Source organism: Rhinolophus sinicus, chromosome 3 (assembly GCF_057876585.1).
Source record: "Rhinolophus sinicus isolate RSI-liver-muscle chromosome 3, RSI-T2T, whole genome shotgun sequence".
Taxonomy (NCBI): Eukaryota; Metazoa; Chordata; class Mammalia; order Chiroptera; family Rhinolophidae; genus Rhinolophus; species Rhinolophus sinicus.
The window spans coordinates 24,776,188-24,799,000 of record NC_142503.1 but is presented as its reverse complement, the minus strand read 5'-3'; the positions used below and the strand labels follow the sequence as shown (position 1 = coordinate 24,799,000).

At 35.5% G+C, this 22,813-nt stretch overlaps 1 protein-coding gene across 1 annotated transcript in view; it reads right to left on the bottom strand.

Moving 5' to 3' along the window:
• The window catches only part of WDR70 (WD repeat domain 70), a 238,384-nt gene that overhangs the window by 64,096 nt on the left and 151,475 nt on the right, over nucleotides 1-22,813 (bottom strand). The window lies entirely within an intron of this gene.

Genomic DNA, 22,813 nt, shown 5'->3' with positions numbered 1-22,813 from the left:
AAGGATTAGAGTTGATTCTATTTGAATTCCCACTGAAAAGGTTACCTTCTGTGAATACATACATCTTATTTAACTAGCAAATGTTTTATGGGAAAATAAGAACATATGTACACATTTTCCTTTCTCATTGCAAAACAGAGATAGTGTAGGAGCACTAATCTATAATCACATTTACCAATTTTCATAATTTTAGAGACTGTTATCTATGTTTAATTAAAAACAATGTCACCTAAACAACAAAAAGTAAAGTTTGGGTTCCCTGTCATTTCCCTACATGACTTCTAGTTCTAATTCCTTTTTTGAATTGTTAACATTTGGGTGTAAACACATTAATTATATAATAACATGAGCAGTCAGCGTGTGACATGATTACGGTGAGTATGTCATGGTATTTGTAAGAGAGGGGATGTCAGGGAGAAAACAGGCAATAATTTAGAAAGGAAATAAAACAAAGTGTTAGCCTTTTAAATTTTGGTTTCAAGATACTGTGGTTTCAGTGGAAGACAGACCAGACAGTTGCTGTTGCTCCATATTAACACCAAATTGGTGCCTCAATTCTTATCATCAATTACTGAGTTTCTACTGTAAATGAGGCACTGTACTATCGTGCTTCCCTGAAAATAAGCCTTAGCCAGACCATCAGCTCTAATGCGTCTTTTGGAGTAAAAATTAATATAAGACCCGGTCTTATAGTATAGTATATTATTTATATTATATTATATTACATTACATTATTTTATATTATAAAGACCCAGTCTAACATTACATAAGACTTGGTCTTATATTATATTATATTATATCCAATATTATATTATATTATATTATGTCCGGTATTACATTATATTATATTATATTGTACCCAGTATTATATTATATTGTATTGTATTATATTGTATTATATTATATTACATAAGACCTGGTCTTATATTATAATAAAATAATATATTGTACCCAGTATTATATTATATTGTATTGTATTATATTGTATTATATTATATTACATAAGACCTGGTCTTATATTATAATAAAATAAGACCGGGTCTGACATTAATTTTTGCTCCAAAAGATGCATTAGAGCTGATGGTCCAGCTAGGTCTCATATTTGGGGAAATATGGTAGGCTCCTTGGGGAGCAAGATAACTAGGTCCCTGACCCATGCAAATCTCCTAAACTTGCAAAGGAAACAAAAATATATACAACTGTACAATTCACATGTCTATGAATAACAAAGAGTGAAATTACTGTTACAGTTACAAGACGTAATAATCACCATAAAATAGCATTTATTGAACACTTACTATGTGCCATGCCCAGAGTAAGCACTTTATTTACATTATTTTATTTTATCTTCTTAAAACCTCCCATTTCACAAATGAGGAAACAGGTTACATACTTAACTACAGCTGGGATTAAATCTACAAAGTCTGACTGTGGAACTTGACCTCTCATGTGTACCCGATAAAAAAACGTTTTGGAAAAGCAAAGAAAGGGACAATTATTTCTCTCCTGGCAGGCCAATTAAGATTTCACAGAGAGAAACCATTTGAGCTGGGCCTTGAAAGGAGACTGGTTTTCCTTAGCCATAGAAGGTGGGGAGGAGACACTAAGGCTGAGGAAATTGCCTAGTCAAAGGTATGGAGGTGGGAAAGTACACAGCCTGTTTTGGAAACATGACAAGTTTGTTTAGTTAGAATCCAGACATGTAGAAAAACGCAAAGACCTCCTGGGGTCAGATTATCAAGGGCCTTCATGACAGGCACAAAGTGCACAATCCTACCAGGTGGCCATGTGGCAATGGCCCAGGTTAAGGGATTTAGACTGCAATAAATGTCTTGTCCCCAGGGCCCCATCTGCTGATTGATTCTCAGCCTTTCTCACTAACACGTCAACTTTAGTACCAGAATCTCCAGGTCAGTACAAGAAATGACTTAGAGGAGAGATCTACCCAGGAGATAAAAAGACTCTCTCTTTCCCCTTTCAGTGGTAAGTAGCCAGTTAGCCCCTATAAAAAATAAAGCACATTTTGTTGGTTGATGTTCTGAAGGCCCTCAGGGAAGTTCTGTTGAAGGAAGTGTTGCTGTTTCAAGACACTACAAAAAAAAGAGTGGGTGGACGTGCAGTTCAGGGAGGTATAAAGGACAGTTTCTCTTCCTTGTTAAACTAGGAGCAGAGCAAATGAGGGAGAGTATGTGAGGGAACAAAGACAGGCAAGGCTTTGCCCTTAAGTTTTGTCTGCTTTTCTTTCCATACCTACTGCTTCAAAAGCTCGTGAATGCACATGGCTTCAATTACCTACCAGGCAAATGATCCCCAAATTTCAACCTCACTCTATTCCATAACTCTCTCTCAAGCCAAGCCTGTTAAGTCTAGCCATTTCCACTTAGATGTGCTATCATCTCTTCCAATCAATATTCTTAGAATTAAACTCATACATTTTTACCCCCGAATCTGCTCCCAATCCTGACTTCCTTATTTTAGTTAACCTACTACACTTTTTTTAGTCACTGAGCATCGTCTTTGACCCTTACTAAGTATCCCTTGATACAATCCCTCTCACATCTAACACCTCCTTTTAGTAACTAGTATGATGGCCTATACCCGAGCTGCCAATAAATACTACTACTAATATAATAAGTAACATCAGCCTAAAAGTATACAAGCTTCACAGTTTACAAAGTACTTTTATGTGTACTATCACATTTCATGCTCTCAACAAGCCAGTGAGACAATTCAGAAAGGTATTTTTATCACATCCATTGCCCACATTCAAAAACCGAACAAGATCAGAAAGGTAAACTAACCTGCTCAAGGTCACAAGCCCCACTTACCATCATGCTCCCTGCTCCATCCCAACTGTTAACACAACTTAAGTTAAGATGGGATATCCTTTCTCTTATCCCAATCATATTGTATACACCTACCAAATTACTCTTTGTAAAACTTTTTTGATCGTGTTACTTCCATATGTGTAGACGTTTGGGAATTGTCATTACAAAATAAGAAGGTAAGTAGGTAAACAGGTAAGAAAGTAAGTAAATAAGTGAATAAATGAATGAATGTCTAAAACCAGGCAAAGTGATATTCATGTTCCTCCACGGTCTGACCCAAACCTAGCTTCCTGGTCATACTTCTTACTCCCAATGAAAATCCTGTGCTCTAAATAAATTCAAATGGTCTTGGTCACTGGGCAAGACCCATTATTCACTTGATCACTTGATACCTTAGTCTGTAATGTTCTTTGCTTAGCTGCCTCTTTCCTGTCTGCTTGCCCTATAGTTATCCCGCATGTCTTAGATCAGGCAACTTTTATTACATGAAGCTGTTCTAGTATATACACAGCACTCTTTTTTAAATACATTTTTAAAGATTTGGTTTTTTAAAGTTGGGTACAGGAATACGCTTTTAGGGAGTTTATCATTGAAAATTCACATTGTTTAGTTTTATGTCATTTCTAAATGGTTTCTAAAGATCATTTCAAAAATCATTGAGAGTCCACTGACAATGTTAATGATGAAGACCAAATTAATGTCTTAAAAGTAAAATTCAATAGGATAATGAGAAGCAAATTTAATAGGCTCAACGCAATTTAGAAGAGATAATTAAAAATGGCAGAGAAAATTCTTGCTCCAAATTACCATTTTCTAGATGTGCTGTAACTTTTTTTTTCAATTCAATTTATTTAAATTAAAAAGCAAAAAAACAAAAAAAATTCACCCATTTCTCCCACCTCCTAGCCCCCACTTCTGGCAACCACCAATCTGTTCTCTTATCTATGAGCTTGGTTTTTATAAGGGTGTGTGTGTGTGTGTGTGTGTGTGTGTGTGTGTGTGTGTGTGTGTGTGTGTAAATAAATATATATAGATTCCACATATAAAAGACATCATATGATATTTGTCTTTCTCTGCCTGACTTATCTCACTTAGTATAATGCCCTCGAGTTTCAACCATGTTATTGCAAATAGAAAGATTTAATTTTTTATGGCTAAATATATATACCACATAAATACATATACCACAATTTATCAAAAAATTCAATATATAAATAAAATTTCATATTTGAAAAATCCAGTTACTTTTCCTTTCATAAATATTATGACATACTTATTTCAGCTACAATTCAAAATCCCGTGAATAACAAACCACAAAGAAGTAGGAAGTGTTCAACTTCACATGGTTGTTTTGTTAAAGCCAAAGAAATATATCAAACCACTATTTTTGTCCATAAGCTCCAGATGATAAAAAATCAGTGGAGTACTACGGATGTTTGTTGATATTTTATAGTGACTTCTGACAAGATAGCTACCAACAGATTATCAGGAAAAGAATAGTTCTCTTTCTCTGGAAAATTTTATTCTTTAAAAAAGTTAACAAGTTCAAGTCAATATTGGGATTAATCACAATGAGTTAGTAAATGATAACCTCATACTTTACAATGAAGTAGCTTCATAAATTAAGACAAAAAGAGAAGGAAATTCAACATGCCTGAAAGACATTTAGAAACAGAAACCAAGAGCTCTTCATATATTGCAGATATTACCACCACTTTAGACAAGCAAGTAAAGGAAAAAGAGATCCTGAAGTACAGTACTTATTAGGTACATCCTCTCAAAAATAAACATTTTTCATTTGATCTTTCTATATATTTACTGATGAGTTTCTTTTAAGTATGGGGAAGAGTTTTTTGTTGGAAAGAATTGGAAAATGAACTTATTTCCATGAAACAACTATTTTATATTTTTGAAACTTCTCTTTCACACACATTTCAGTCTGTCAATAAAGTTACTGGGTGCCTCCTGTGTCTGAGGCACTGAAAGCTAAAACATAACTTATTTTCACGAGAAAAGTATCGACATTTAGCATTTTATTTCACACAGTTATACATTTGGATATAGTTGATGTACGCCAGTGTAAAGTAGGAAAAGTGGCCAAATTAGTTCAAGAGTGTCACAGACACAACACAGAATAAAAGACATTGAATTTATTCTACTGACTGGCAAAGTTTTAAAAATAAATTTCAGTTGTTTCTCATTTTAACAGAGGGCATAGTTCAGTAAGGTTGGAAATATCACAGGTTATCAAAAAGCAGAACTGTTGTTTTCCTTTTATAAATTATGTACTCCCTAGAAGAACAAGTATCAACTCTGGTTTCAGGTCTCATGAGAAATTTCACAAGGTTCAGCCTTTGCTGAAAGTATCTGGTTACAGTCTGTATCTGGTTAGAGTACCACGATAGTCACACATCATATAAAAGGCCGCTGGAAAAGACCCCACCTGTTTTACTACCTTTTTTGAAACTGTTTAGTAGCAACAACCACAGAAATAAAGCTCTAGCCTTTCTATAAGAAAGGCTGGAAAAGGAATTATTTCTTATTTTGTCTTTTCATTTCAGTAAAGGTTAAAATATTACTTTTAGAAAATCTAAAAGTATTTCCCCAAATGTTCAAGGAAATAAAAATTTGAAGCTTGATAATTTTCTTGAAAGTATAATGTTCATTTTCTGAAGAATGTTTTACCTCTCATCTAATCCTATATTTGACAGAAGAACAGTCATCAGAAGTTCAAAATACTTGAGTTTACTAATTAAATTGGCAAAGATTTAATTCTCTTTAGCAAAACATATCACTTATTTATTGCTCACCGAAACAGAGTTCTCTTTTCTAATTCTAATTATACTTCCCCATTTCCGGGTTGTCATGAACACCTGGTATGTGTCTTATCTAGACAGTTTTAAGCTGGAAATATTCTCCTTTAGACCATCTTAAATGGGGCCCCTCAAATATCTGGATATAGGGTAGTAATCTGTATGCTCACTTTCAAATGTCTCGGTGCTCCCATTTTAAATCCTGGCAACAGAGATCAAGATTAAAATGTCAAGTATAAAATAACAATAAGACAGAGAATATAATTCTTATTTTCTAGACTTAAAGAATTTAGTTAACTATTACTTTCCATATAAGACAATGAAGAGATGGAGGAAGAAAGAAAAAAGAAAGAAAGAATTCTACTAAGCATTTGGGAGGAAAAACTAGAGTTAATAGAGAAAGAAACAGAACAGTGAATCATGTAATACTGTGGGGAGGTGATAATAGTGGCTCAGAGAACTAAAATGTGAAATAAATCATCACCAGCTAGTTGAGCTGGAAATAAATGCTTGTTAACTTTACATAACTGTAGGGAATTTATACTAATAAAGGGATACCTACTCTAGTAAACAGGTACCACATTTTCAGCAATCATGCTTTCAAAACTCCTACAGATATATTTAAATCAAATATTCTATTGAACGTTACTAGATCTAGAACACTTAAAGTAACTTTTAATTACATCTCCACCACCCACCAAACTTCTCTGGCCATAGAACAGGCCTTTCTAAAATAGCTGACATCTAAAACAGTTTACGCCACTATACAGAACCACAAAAATCAGTTTGTAAAAATAAGTGGTTCAGGCATCCGTATCTACAGCAGAGAAATGAACCTGAGGTTTATACTTACTGGAACGAGGCAGTATAGGGCAGGAGAATCTGGGAGAGAAATTCTAAGTATAAGAAAGCATGCTATGAATCAGAGAAATAAAAGAGGAAAGGCTAAAGGTCATGTTCTCAGTGGTTTCTGGTGGTGGTAGAACTGAGGAAAAAATAGTTCAAAAGGCCCACAGCAATTTTGTTGTAATGAATCGAGTATTGGAAAACAAGTGAAATGTCAATTATGCTAACTCAGTAAAGCAGGCGATGTTTAGGGTATAGCCTACAAAGAATCTCTTACTCTACTGTCCTCTGGTTAATAAAAGGTAACCCTACAGAGGATTTGAAGCATGCTACCCTATACTTCATTTTATTCAAGTGAGTGTGAAATTCTGTACTTCTCAACTGCCTCATATCTCTAGCATCAATCACTGATTGAAGAAAAGCTCCAGTTTCTTCAAGAGGACAGAACGGAAAAGTACAAACTTGTTTCTTTAATTGTCTCCTATAAGTGGTTTTTCATTTGATACAGTATTTCCAAATTTGGAAGAACAATTTAAAATTTATTGAAGTCAAGAATAAACGCTGCTTTAAGATCAAAAGGTAAGCTAATACAGAGGGCAAGTATCTGTTCAGAGTTTAAACCCAAAGTGTGACCCACTTTTAAGACTTTATAGCCTAGAGGAGAAAGTCTTTAGATCTAAATGTCAGCATGTTCTTTTTAAATTATTATTGTGATTATTTTTAACTCCATCATTCTCTCAATGAAAAAAAACCACACAATAGTCTATTTATCAAAGACTAGTGAATACCACATCAGAAACGCTAAGACATAGCTATAGAAGAATTATCATGGAAATACAAAATGTATCAACACTGACAGCTACTACCGTGTTTCCCCGAAAATAAGACCTAGCCAAACCATCAGCTCTAATGTGTCTTTTGAAGCAAAAATTAATATAAGACCCAGTCTTATTTTAATATAAGACCAGGTATAATATAATGTAATATAAGGTATAATACAATATAACATAATATTGGGTATAATATAATACCAGGTCTTATATTAATTTTTGCTCCAAAAGACACATTAGAGCTGATGGTCTGGCTAGGTCTTATTTTCGGGGAAACACAGTATCAGGAATGTTCAATCCCATAACATAGCATTACCACAGGTTTTTCAATGTTAGATAAATGAAATAATAAGATCTTTTAGAATGTTTCCCCTAATAAACAAAGACAAATCAGTAAAATATTCTTGTTCTTCAATGGTATACTATTAGCATTATGATAACTCTCTATAAGCATTCTACAAGGAAAAAATTTAATACAGATTTAAGACATAAAAGAATGAATAGCACATACAAATATCCTTGCGGATGTAAAGAAGACCACCACACAGTAATTGAAAGCAGTGCCCTTGGAATAGCACAGACCTGGGTTCCTTGGCTTTAATATTTCTCGTTTTTTACTTCTTTAAGCCTTATTTTTCTTATCTCTAAAATAAGAAAATAATACTAATTTCAGGGAGTTGTGAGAATTAGATGAAATAATAACTGTAACAAGCTCACACACCCTTCTGGGACCCAGAAAATGATCAACAAACAATAGCTATTATTTTGTTTTTGTATGACACAGGCAATTGAGGAGGCGGTGAATATTAAGAAATAGTTGCAATATTATTCAATCTCAGACTATGCTAACCAGAAGACAAGAGGAGATTTCAAATCAAAGGAGCAAACCACTTCATCATTGCGATGACCATCAGAATGTCGTAGATCCCGAGCCAAAAGACAGTCACTGCCCTCAAGGAGTTTATAATCCCAACCAGATGACACTGGCATCAACTAACACGTGAAAGGCCAGCGCCATGACAGAGAACTGTACAACAAACTCAGGCCTGAAAGAGCTTAAAAGCCAAGACAGTGATGGAATTAAGACAACGTTCATGCATAAATAAGGTTCATCGATCAGAGTTCCTGGATCCGAGAATTTTTAATTCTCTAAAAATTATTAGAGAATAATTTTTTAACTTCTTCCTGTCTCACTTGCAGCCCCAGTGATCATATGGGCTTCCCTTTAATGAACTGCTAACTGACTACAATAAAACTTTGAGGAAAGTTTTGATGAGTCTTCACAGATGGATAATGACGTTCATATCTTTGGGGAAAGAAACACAGCCATATTATAATGATTAAAATCGCTTCACTGAGTCCCAATCACATGGTCAGAAAGTAGGAAGTTGTAGGGGAATTTTTCAGGTTTTTTCCATCATATTGGTATGATAATTCTTAAGGAAAACTTACTCCAATAGGCAACTAGGGAAAGAATCTCAAAGCCTTGACATAATGAAGCTGTTGTTCATTATTGAAATGAATGCTCTCTCTGGGGTTGTTTTTATGTTCTCCATTTCTTCCGAATGTTCTAATTTACTCATCCCTTAGGCAGTCAATGAATAGCTTAATTTTGTTCATCTGGCTTATAAAAATCCATTTAATGAAGTTAGATGCTTTTTTCTCTTTTACGTGCTATGTATATTAAATTATTCTAGAAATACTCAAAGATAATTCATTGAGGCTAATACTTTAGTCTTGCTCTTGAAAACAACAAATTCATTTCCTTCTGAAGTTGGGGTATCAGTTATCACTTTCCCTTATAATAAAATCAGCTAAAAATTCAGATTCTGTGTAGATTCCAGTAACAGTTTATTCAGCAACATACCAGTTCACAAATTTAATCTAAGATCTCAGCATCAGTATGAACTTTCTTCCGTAAGATATACTAGAGAGGTCCACTAAGAGGAAAGGTACTCAGGACACAGAGAGTTTAAGGACCTGACGTACTAAAATCAATCAGAAAAACAAACATAAATAAACTTCTGAGCTGATGAAAATCGAATTAACAACAATAGCCAACACTTAGAGAGCTTACTACCTGCCAAACACTGTGCACACACTGCACATATATATACCAGTATGTAGACATACGTATATACACACATACATACATATGTGTATACACATGCAGAAATATACTCAGCCCTCCTAACGAGCCCGGGGATAGGTGCGGTTATGATCCCGATTTTGTAACTGGAGAAACTGTCATTCAGATAATAAATGGCAGAGCCCCTGGTTTTGAATTCAGGCATATCTCAGAGTGTACACTGTTAACCATTATGCTATGACTCTCAAATTCAACTGACTAGCTCAATATAATATATATAAAAGCACATTAAACCTTGAAGTGCTAAAAAATATACATGCCTCAAAATAACTCTTGCAACAGAAACTCATTTTAGTGTCGTAATAGACAGCATAAGAAAGATGGAGACTGTTTAAATTTCCAGGTAGCTCTCTATTAAATCATAGGAAGAAGGTATTAAATCCATTAAAATCATATGCTAAAGGACTCTGTCTTACTCTTCATATTTTTACTAACACCTAAAGATTAGCAGATCTATACTTTGTCAGAGTTCTCAACTGTAGCAGAAAATGGATTACTTTAAACAGCTAGTTTTGAAGCAGAGGTGGCATAAGAGCTAGTACACAATACTCTTCCTGTCCTATCCCCATCAAAACTAGTGCATTGGGACACCGAGAGAACACATCTCTGATAAGGTGCACTGTGCTCTCTCTCTCAGGTACATGCATCCAGATGGGATTCCGATCCAAAGCTGAGGAAGGCAGGAAGGGAGTTGGTAAGGATCATAGCTAAACATGGGCCAGCGGCCCTAAGCTAGGTGGTGATAAAGGTACAGGAGGCATAGGTCAAGGCATGGAAAATTCAATCAGCAGAAACAAGGAAATCGGGCTAGGAGATCCTGAAGGAATCAGATCTCAGTGAAGTTTTGGAAATAGAAGTCTAGCCCTGGGCCGAAGAGTTGGGGCATTTTTCAGTCAAAATTCAGGGAAAGGAAGTCATAGGCATGGATACAAGCCCCAATAATTAGTTTATTCATTCATTTATTCAACTGAGTTGGATATGGAGTTGAGGATTTTATGACTGAACATGATCAAAACTGAATTTCTTATAGCTTTCCTTTCTCCTTCCTCTTCCTCAGGCAAATCTCCCGGCCCTGATGGATGGCGTGGGACTCAGATACTCACTCTAGTCAGTCACTCATCCCTCATTCCTCATATACAAACATTTGCCAGGTCGTGTGCGTCTCACATCCAAATAGCTCTGTAGTCCACTTCCCTGGATTGGTCTCCAATCTTACTCCATGTGCTTGACTGACGTCCTCATCACCTCTCGTTGGACTGGACTCACTGGGACCTGCCTCCTAACTGACCCCCTGGCCTCTTGCCTAATTCCCTCCAATTTATCTCCCATACAGACAAAAAGTGATTCTTCAAAAACCGAGGTCTGATCATGCATCTCTCTTGCTTATTGCCATTTATAGAGGGGGGGGGAATCGGCCTCCCCCTCAACATTATGCCACCCCAGGGCCACCGAGAGAGGCCTGGCGAACCACCGTGTGGGGTAAGAACGGAGATGTGTTTGGAAAGCACATTCAGTCTATCCCGTCTCTGTAACAGACAGAGCACACAAAGTGAAGCCTAACAAAGTCTTCTTAAATAACTGGAAAACCCAGAAAACGTCGTGGTTTTTAAAACAGTGAAAAATACTCTCCTGCAAGATAAAATATAAGCACATGGTCCAAGTTGTATTTTCATAAATGGGGAAACCCCATACAAAGGAGCAATCACTCTCAAACTCTCTCTCTCTCTCTCTCTCTCTCTCTCTCTCTCTCTCTCTCTCTCTCTCACACACACACACACACACACACACACACACACACACACCACACCTACTGTATCAGTTACAGGTTTATAAAGGAGGATCACTTTCTAAGAATATGGATTTCGGATACAGTAGAGATTTGTTATTTTTTGGCTTATCATATCTAACAAAAACACTCTTAATTTATCAATATAAAAACAATATCTTATCATGTATTTTGCTATAACTTCAAACTAGTATTTCAGTAAAATGTCTAAAATGTCTTCCCCTCTTTGATATACACATTTTAAATGTGGGAAAACATTCAAGCCCCATGCAAATATCTTTAGTATCACCGTATGTTTTAACTCATAGCATTTGGAAAGTTTGCTATGCTACTAAATGGTTTATAGGCAAATCTTCCCCGTTTTAAAAATAAAATAGCAAAATGGCATCTGGCTACTAGATCTAGTCAATGACAAAGAATTCCATTTAAGTTATGGCCATTTAAACTTAGCAAAATGTTTTAATTTTATGCCATTTCTAAAATCTTGATTCACTATCTCAGTACTAAGATATGTAAAACATAAATATAGTACAGATTGAATTATTCCTTTAATATATTAAGACTACACACAGTATTTCCACCAAGGGAAATAGATATATAATTTAGAAGTAATTCTAATGCCGTCAATTTAGATGATGGCACTTGGAAATACAGCTAAGGGGGAAAGACTCTGGTAGTCACTCCTTGCCTAATTACTTGAGTCTAAGCTGATTTCTTCATCTCTATTCCATTTCGATCCTTGTTAGCTGCAATACAAGGGCCCAGGAATCCCCTTTGCACGGTGTCTCCTACCTCTTCCTTCTCTCCTGTGCCCACTCCCCAGTCACCCAGCTCTTCAGGCTCTCTCCAGACAGACACAGAAGTTGGATTTTTCTATGTAAACCAGAGCCTCTATCATACATTTTTGCCCTTGATAATATGCATTTCCTGGCTTTTGAAAACCTGTAGAGGAGAATGAGCCTTGCAGAGTCCCTCCCTTGCTGATGGCCCCTTCAGTTGGGGTGGATGAATGGGATTCCACTCTCTGAGAGGCCCAAGAGATTGTGGTTAAAAGTTTAGCCTCTACAGCCAGACTGCCTGGAGTCAAACCCCAGTTCTACCTAACTCCTTACTGTGTGTCCTTAGATAAATAACTCAGTCTCAGTTAATTCATTAACTGACGTTTTCCGGCAAATGGAATTGATGCAGCTATAACATATTAAATAGACTATGAATACACGTAACTGAATAAAAGAATGCATACTTCTAGACTTTCAACTAATTATCAGGCATGTACTGGGCACTGTCACAAAAGTTATCTTATTTGATTCTTATAGCCAGGTGCAGATGAAGCTTATTATTCAGAAGAGGAAACTGAGGTTTGGAAGGCAAAGTACTCTTCTTATCGCACCAGAGTTACCTCTGCGGAACTTAAAGAAGAGTACAGAGAGAAGAGCTACATTGGGCTATTATAGAAAACTCACAATAATAGCTAATATAACACTCTATCTAGGCAAAAGTATACAAGTTCCAAATAATTTAAACCAGTGAACTTTTAGAATACAATCCACTTGTGTCCAATTATCAATTTAAGTATTAACTGTGCTTAAATTGATTTTCGCAACAAAGATTTATATTGAGAGTAGTATCTGCCTTTTCTTTAAAACTCCCGAAGCATGTAGTTCACTATTTGGTAAATAGCTGATTTTATATAATCAAGGATAATGATGAAGACTGCAATCACCATACTTAGTAGAACACACTCTGAATTCCAGAGTTTCAGTTATAGAAAACTACGGGGAATAATGCACAATCCCTTTAACAATGAGGTGAATGAGAGAACCTGGGGTTTGGAGGGCTGGGGATGAATTCAGCTACAGCAAGACAAATTTTAGGTGGTACAAGGGACTAGCAGTAAGTAATAGTGAATCTCATAGTGAGAAAGTTGGTTTTAACATTCTGCAATTCTTCTGATTACACCAGTCAGAAAGTCTTGATGTAGCACTAAGTGTCTTTAACACCTCCATAATACTCGCTAATATCTCTTTAAAATGGAAAAATTTCAGACACGGAGCCTTGCAGACAATAGTATCTCACTAGTATTTATAATTGTTTTATTTTTAACACAATTTTAAAAACTGTTATCTTCTATTTATAGTAACATTGGCTTTCTATTTATGACAGTGTTATAATGTTTCCTTTCGGAAAGGGGAAAATGGGGAGGGATTACTTAATGGGCACTGCATGTTTTTATGGGGTGATAAAAAGATATTTTGATAGTTTAAATTGTAGGAAGAGCGGGTAGTTGCACAACACTGTGAATACATTAAAGACCACTGAGCTGCACGTTTTATAATGGTTAGTTGTAGGTATTTATAATCTTTAAATAAATCAAGTTTTTAAATTAAGTAAACAGTAAGGTGGTGTATAGATACGAAAGAATTATGAGAGTTAACATGCAGACAAATGAGGTTTGGGAAACGGTTAGAGAAACTGGACTGGATTAGTATGGATGGCAATTCTGGGAGTGAATTACAGGAATTTCACAAGTAAAGCCCTTCAAACTAATTTTGGTAGGTTTTCAAGACCCAAGCAACCTAGTATCTTCTAATCACAAGTGATTTCTGGTGGCATACCAGATGTCTTCAAGGCGTAGGCAAAAATCCCAAGGCAGGCAAAACATCTTTTGCATCCATCTGCCTCCCATTCTATTAGGTTGGTGCAAAAATAATTGCAGTTTAAAAGGTTAAAAACAATTGCAAAAACCACAATTACTTCTCTGGAGTTCCCCTTCCTCTCCCTCAGGGTTCAACTGCTGGGTTCATGATGGCCTCCAGTCACCCAAGGCCCCAAACCATTTCTTTCCTTTATCAAAGCTTCTCTTTTAAGTGTAGGCTTTAACTATATTTTGAAAGGATTGATATTAGCCTTGCCTACCTCACAAGGTTGCTGTGAAGATCAAATTATATTTGGGACATGCTTTAGAAGTGTTTTTGCAATCTCTGGATTCTACCTCATTCGTGGGTCATAAAATCGATTTGATAGATTATGATCAGTACTTTTCAGAAATGAAACGGAATGGAATTTTTAAAAATAATGCATTGTATATTGCAAGAATAGAAATTGTTACGGTAAACTTTTGTGTGTGTGTGGGGGGGGTACGTACATCAATCTGTGCAGATATGTGGGTAGCTGGTCACAAAGTAAAATGTAATATACTGTGGGGAAGAAACATAGCTTCACAAGACAATGAAGTCCTTTCTCTCTGTGTTATATTTTCAGATTAAGAGAGTGTAAGAATTGTTCTTTGGAATAAAACAGGGTTAGCACATGATACACACAGCACTTAGATCCTTACCCACCTGTCCCACGAGCATCAGTGCTTCCTACCTATCAGGGTGAAACTTTCACAGCAAAAAGTACAGTAATCCCCCCCATCTGTGGTTTCACTTTCCATGGTTTCAGTTACCTGCAATCAACAGTGGCCTGAAAATATTAAATGGGAAATTTCATCAGTAAATAATCCATAAGTTTTAAATTTTGTACCGTTCTGAGCAGTGATGAAATCTCAGGCCATTCCCACTCTGTTCTAAATGGATGGAAATCATCCTTTGTCCAGCATATTGTACACTGTATACTTCTACCCACCCAATACTCACTTAGCCATGTCATTAGAAGGTTAATAGCAGCCTGACACTATGTCACAATGCCCACGTCATTCACCTCACTTCGACGCATCACGTGGGCATACTGTCCTCTTACATCATCACAAGAAGAAGGGTGAGTACAGTATAATCAGATATTTTGAGACAGATACATTCATATAACTTTTACTACAGTACATTGATATGATTGTTCTACTTTTTTATTATTGTTAATCAATTACTGTGCCTAATTTGTAAATTAAACTTTATCACAGGTATGTACGTATAGGAACAAACATGGTATATACAGGATTCAATACAATCTATGGTTTCCAGCATGCAGGGGGGGTCCTGAACATATCCCCCACAGATAACGGGGGACAACTGTAAAATTCTTTATCAGACAGCTCAGAGTGAAAATAATTCTTTATATAACTAACTATAAATAAATTTGGGCATTAACATCAAAAATACTTCTGAATTAAGATTTGATCCTTGTCTTACTTTGCAAAATAGAGCTAAAAGCCACAAAAACTCTAATAAGTCACAAAACTGGCAAATATTTAAAATACTCTGAATTGTTGAGCGTTAGCAGCATCTTGCAATGTTCTTCAATTTGGGTCTCACATACAAAAATAAAAGTTCCTAAGACTTTTTAAGGAATGTGGTAAATTATGAAGGCTTGGGTAATTAGAAGAAGGAAAGGGAAGACATTTTTTTAAACCAGGGAGGACTCGCAATAGCACGGAACGTTTGGGACCTCAAATCATCACCGGTTGCATCACTTCTCTATTTGCAATGAATCTGAATCAGTTTAAAGAGAATGCACGCAGACCAGAGCACTGCTTCACATTTTTGGCTCAGACAGTACTTTCTGTGTATAAAAGCCCTACTAGTGGCTCTATTGAGTGAACGTTTAACATTTACTATTTTGTTTATAATGGTTAAACCAGTAATGTTTGGCCTCGTCAGCTTACAAAATAAATCATAGCTGTCCTGAAGCTGAGAAACACAGCTCAGGGAATCTCTCTCCTAGAGAGAGGCATCCCTTATATAGGCTTTCTAGAGACTATAGTCGTCCTGCAGAGTCTGACCATTTTAGACGACATAACAGCCCTATCTAGACAGCTGCAGAGGGCTTTACTTGTGCTATATAAAACAACAAGTTTGTTTGTTTGTTTTTTTAAAGAATTAGGGAGCATTTGTACTATGTTACCAATTGATAAAAGATAATAAAACTGTTCAAAATTAGCTAAAATAACACAAAATCGAAGTAGGCTTTCATGCAATCTAAATTCTCAACTCTCAAATAGCCTACTCACCATTAGAAAATCAGATGAAATAGTGCCATTTGTGACAACATGGATGGATCTTGAGATTATTATGTTAAGCGAAATCAATTAGAAAAAGTCGAGAACTACATGAGTTCAATGATGTGTGGGATATAAAATTGGAAGCAACAAAGGAACAAGACAAACAAATAAAGAAACAAAAACTCATAGACACAGACAACAGTTTAGTGGTTACCAGAGGGTAAGGGGGGAGGCAGGTAGTAGATGAGGGTAAACGGGGTCAAATATATGGCGATGGAAGGAGAACGGCCTCTGGGTGGTGAACACACAATGTGATATATAGCTGATGTATTACAGAATTGTACACTTCAAACCTACGTAATTTTACTAACCATTGTCACCCCAATAAATTATCATTTAAAAAAAAAAAAAAAGATTTCTGTGTCCTAAACCCTAGAAGTGAATGCTATCTTACATGGCAAAGGGGAATTAAGATTTCGGATTAAATTAACATTGCTATTCAACTGATCTCAAAATAAGATTGTCCTGGGTTATTCAAGTAGACCCAGTGTAATCACAAGTGTTTTTAATAGAAGAGGGAAGCAGAAGAGAAGGTCACAGTGTTGCCATAAAAAATGGACAAAACTCACTGATGCTGAGCTGACCCACTTTCAAGATGGAGGAAGGAGGTCATTAGCCAAGTAATGTAGGTGGCTTCCTGAAGTTGGATAGGATAAGGAAATGGATTCTCTCCTAATGCCTCCAGAAAACAACACAGTCCTGCCTACACCTTGATTTTAGCCCAGTGAGTTAATAACCTATAGAAGTGTAAGATAATAATTTTGTGTTGTTTTAAGCCACTAAGTTTGCGATAAATTTGTTATAGCAGCAATAGGAAAATAATACAGCCATTCAAAAATGCAAAAACCATCGTAAGCTGTGGGCCATACAAAAAGAGGTGGTGGACTAGATTTGCACATGGGTCATAGTTGCTGACCCCTGGTCTAGGGTCTTGAGCCAGACTGCCTGGGACTGAATCCCAGTTCTGCCACTTACTAACTATAACCTCACTTACTAACTCAACCTCTTTGTGTCTTGGTTTCCTCATCTGTAAAATGATAGTAACAGTACTTACATTATACGATTGTTGTAGGAATTAAATGAAATGTTACATGTAAAGTGCTTCAAATACTGCCCAGCCCACAGTAAGTACTCAGTAAATGTTATTAATAACAATGGGGGGTGGGAAGGAGAAGAAACACAGCTCTGTTAAGATTTTTACCTCATTTTGGCTTTGACTGGAATACAGAGTCTCTCTGACAGACCCACTCTAAAAGTAATCCTTCTGTGGGATGAGGGAAGGTGAGAGAAGAGCAGTAATCTGGTTGCACAGGGTAGAAGAGGGAATTGCAGGATTAACCAGTTCGTCTTTTACAGGCTTTTCCCACCATGACTAAAGTTTCCACTCTCTCTAGTTGGCCAATCAGTTACCATTCATGCATCTGGTTTTTAGCTTCCAAAAGTGTCTTGGCTTCTCTTTTCTGCTGTCATCTCCTCTCTAATTCTTTTTGGGTCCACATGGGTTTATGTTTTTTAAAAATGCCTTTTCTGTCATTTTAGTGGGGTTTCGGGAGAGAACAGAGCTGAATGAATGTGTTTAACTTACCATGTGCAACTGGAAGTCTTAAATTCAATTATTCTATTATCCCTTACCTCAAAAAAAAAGGATAATAATCATCTATAATTTAAAGAAAGCCTTTTAATCTAACTTGTTCAAAAGCCAGTATATTCTCATTTTTTTAAAAATAATGCTTCCAACAATGTATGACATTTTACACAAGCATTATAAGAAAACCTTTAAAGCTTTCATTAAAATACTTGACAAATTAGAACTTAATTTTAGTACCTGAGGTAATTTCGCAGTTTTGATGGCTATTTGTTTTAAATCAATGACATACTTTTTTGAAACGCTTCAAAAAATAAGCATGTTAAAAACACTACAGAGTAATTTGTACATCAGATGTTTTCTCTTGTGTGTTTCTTAAAAAAACCATAATTCATCTATCTACGCAGGCACACTAACCAATGGCTACGTAACAATTTTATTTATTGATAATAGTTATATTTCAATATATAAATGACTGGCTATAGCAGGAATCTACACTCTTAGCTTCCTAAACCATACCTTTCGCCACCAAAATATATGTGTTAAACTCAGATTCGTGACACTTTCATAGCCATAGTTAAATAGCATCTTGAGATCTAACTTCACCATTCTACAAAACTGTAAACCTCCTAAGAGCTCAAAAGAAAAAGGAAGCAGACGACCAACAGTTACTAAGACCTGTTACATGTAAGACCTGTTCTGAGTGCTTTAAATACATTACTGAATATAATCCTCAAAATAATCTGGGATAGTAGAAATCATGCCTTGATTTCATGAACAAAGAAAATGAGGGGTAAAGAGCTTTAAAAACTCAGGACAGAAAGTCTCAAGTAATGTACTATAACTGTATATCTCAGGTGTCATTTACAAAATATGCTACAGAACTATGCAGTAAACTTTTAGCTGTCCATATATATTTTTCTAGACTCCCAGTATTAAGCCTAATGAAAACACAAAAACCTACAGTTGAATTTTTAACATTGCTTTTTATATTTTTACAAAGATATACCATTTTTTCTCAAAGGATGATAATAGAATCATTTTCTAAATCACTTGATTTTTAAAAATTGTTTAAAAAATAAAATATAATTTTTCCTCTATAATGTACTTTTCTCCCCCCCATAGTCAATATTTCACTGCTTTAAGTTAAACAACAAATATTTAGTAAAAGCTGTGAATTATTAAGTGATCAGTCTTTGCAGAAAGAAAAGACACCTTTTTGTTTTTGTCTCATTCTCAGTAAGGTGATAGGTACTCAAAACACAAGGTGAAATTTTCTGATCTACAATAGGTAGTTAGCTAGCTAGATACAGATATAGAGACATGAGAAAAGTACAGAAGGATACATACAATGTAATTTACAAGTTTTATGTGGCAGATTAGGAACATGAAAGTAGAAAGCAGAGGCAGTTAATAATAAAATAATAATAGTAATAATAACTAATAAAAAATTTTAAAGTATATATTTCATGTGTGTAAAATTATGGTTTCATTTAAATTTAAAATTTTTTGAAAAAAGCAATTTAGAGCTATATCTATTCATTTACAAGTAAATGAATCACAAATTCTCTACATATAAAAACAAATAAAACCTTTTAATCTGCATATATAAATATAAATAAAGGGAAAGGTGCAGAAGGACATAAATCAACCTAATCTTAACAGGGGTATCTGACAGTGACTGGAGACATTTAAAGATTTGCGGTACGCTGGATGTAAGCTACTATAGGTGACTTCATTTCCTGTATTCTCTATCCTTAATTCCCGTTCTCTTATTCACCAGGGGCTTATTTGCCCAGAAGCTTATCTTATGTGATTACTAGTTCTTCCCTTGGCTTTCTTTGATTTATACCCACCATTCTCTAGCATGGCAGGGAGAGAGTAGGCACTGATCAACCACTGAGCTGGAGAAATGTCTCTGCAGTATTACACAGGCTTGAGGCGTTCCTGGTGAGGGGTTGTGGTGTGTGGTCATGTTCCCAAAAGGGACAGACCCAGAATCTGAGCTGGGATTGCAGGCCAAAGGAGCAGTAGAAAGCAGGCAGGTGGAAAGTGGGTCAAGTTGCTGGTCGTACCCTATTGCCAAGTCAAACTTCAAATATTATTCCCTCCCACCTATGTCCAGGGACGCTAAAACTCCATGAATACGATGGCTCCCCATGTTCCTGCCAAAATCTTAGTGTAATGAATAGTGAGGGCAATACAGGTAAATATAGCATGTTCTTTTAGTAAAGAGTCTGACATATTGTAGATTCTCGACAGCTATTAAAGAGCAGCAACACTTCTTTCAGCAAAACATGCCCAAAGAATTTGATAGGCGTTTTTTTTAATATGGACAGAAGTCACTAGGGATTCATAAGACTATACGTCCTGGAATATGTTAAAAGCCAGAAATCATACTTGAGAGAGAAGTGAAAACTGTTTTTAAAAATCCACCTATGTTAATACAGATTGTGTATTTGTTCATTAGTAAGGATATATCCAAAATCACCTCAATATCTGTCTCATACGTATCTCATTATGTTTTCATATAAGTAGCATAGTTTTGATGCTACTATTTTTAATGTCTTCTTAGAAATAAACTGCCAATCTCACTTTATGTTACCTTTTCAGATTACACTCATTCACTCATTCATGCAACAAATAGGTATTGAGAATCTGCTATATACCAGGCATTGGTCTTTGCTCTGGGAATACAGCAGGGAGCAAAATGGACAATAATTCTTGCCCACATGGAGCCACTATCCTACTGGAGGGAAACAGCCAATAAACAAATAAGTACATACATAGTAGAGTATATCGGTTGGTGATCAGCATAGGGAAGAATATAAAGGGATAGAGAACGCCACTGGTGGGGTTAAAGTTAGTCTTATATAGGTTGGAGTCAGGAAAGGCCTTGCTGGAAAGAGGACATCTCAGCATCGTACTGAAACCGGTGAGGGGAAAGCAGCCATGGGGACATCTAAGAGAACAGTATTGCAGGCTGAGGGGTTCAACATATGCAAAGGCCCTGAGTCAGGGCGCATGCCATTACCTCTCCAATGTCATCTCTCTGTATTCTGCATCTCCAGTCAATCACTGGCCTCCTCGCTATTGCTCAGATAAATGCTGGTGACTGGATGGAGGGACCGAGGAGGCAATGTATACGCTCCTCTGAAGAGGCCTTCTCCTCACATTGAGAGGCAGGCCATCATCATGAGTGAGGGGATGTTGGGCAAACACTATCCAACAAACCTTTCTGCAGTGATGGGAATGTTCTCTACCTGTGCTGTTCAATAAGTAGACACATGTGGCTATTGGGCACCTGAAAGGTGGCTAATATGATTGAGGAACTGAAATTTTAATTGTATTTTATTTTTATTAATTTAAACTGAAATAGTCAAATGGCTAGTGGCTACCACATTGGCCAGCATAATTCTACAATAAAGGTAGGACTTGAGAACACAGGAATTTAATAGACAGACACCTTCCAAAAACAAAAAATGTCCCATTTAATTTGCTAAAGTTCCATTTGGACTAATGAGAATTCTATGATTAAATATGACAATTACGATAGCTTATTTTAACTGTCACAAAACACATGTGTTAACCATTATTTACCCTATAATTCTTTGATGACTGCGTGGAAAAACTATTGCTAGTAGGATTTCTTACCTCAGCTTTAGTGTTTCCCTGTGGATGATTTATTATTGCTGAAGTAATAGTTAAGAATTTCTTTAAAACCTGTTTTTATATCAAGCTGTGTTTACTGATAGCAAGTTTTTTCTTCTCAATTTGATTTGTCTTTAGGTGACACATGAAATGTAAAAATATAAATGAAATAAAATGAATGGGATTTGGTATAAGCTATACATTCAGGTACTATTACAGTCTAACAAAATAGAATCAAAGACTGATTAGCAGAATTGCTTAAAAGATTTGGGAGGGAGAACTGGCATTCAAACAGCTTTGTTTTCTATACAACTGGAAACAGAAGATACTCATTAATTCAAGAGTTAAGTAAGGCCAATCTTTAAAAACTATATTCACCTTTATATATATGCACTATACCAAACACACCACTATTAAAGCTACACAAAAAAACCTCATGGTTTAGAATTTCTATGTTTAAATCAACAGCACCCAGAGACGATGAAAGCCAGTTACTAAAAAATTTATTGCTTGGTTAAAACTCAGTTTACAATTCAAAGGACTTTTAAAATCTCTGTGCTGTTATGAAGCTTTATGGGGTTTACAGTGGAGATGAAAACAGAAATAAAAAGATCTGACAAACAGAAAATGCCAAAGATATTTCCAGCATTATAAACATGGATTCTTTTTTCACTATTATTTTTTACCTCTTCCCAACAAAACTGACTTTAACTCATCTGCGTGAAAAGACAACTATGTTTCCTGGGATCCCTTTCAAAATGTAAATCCCAGACAATTTTATTTAAAAGAATATCATTTTTATAATTTTTTTAAAGGAACTAGAATGCAAACTCCATGAGGGCAGGAATTTTTGATAATCTGCAGTATTCCACAACTAGAATAGTGCCTGATATATAGTAGGTACTTAATAAGTGTTTATTTAATTAATAATTAGACCAGAATCTTTTACTAAAATAACATAATCAAATTGTATTATAATATTAGTGTCGATTTTCATTTTAACTTTGGTAATCTAGAATCATTCCACTTATCAAAAATTTTTATTTTACCATCAATACACACAACAAAGCCCTTTTTTTAAAGGTTACTGGTAATTCACAGAATTAGACAAAGTCTTTTACAGTCATTATTTCTATGGTTATAAAATTCTATGATCCTTTTGAATTCCAAAATTTATTTATTCTAATAATGACCTAAACTCTAAAGGAAAATTCTGAAATCTATTCATATGGACTGTCATGGAATGTTAAGATAAAATGTTATTTAAATTACTACAGAAATAATTGCAAAACAACTGATAGATCATCCTGGACATTTCATGGTTTTCTT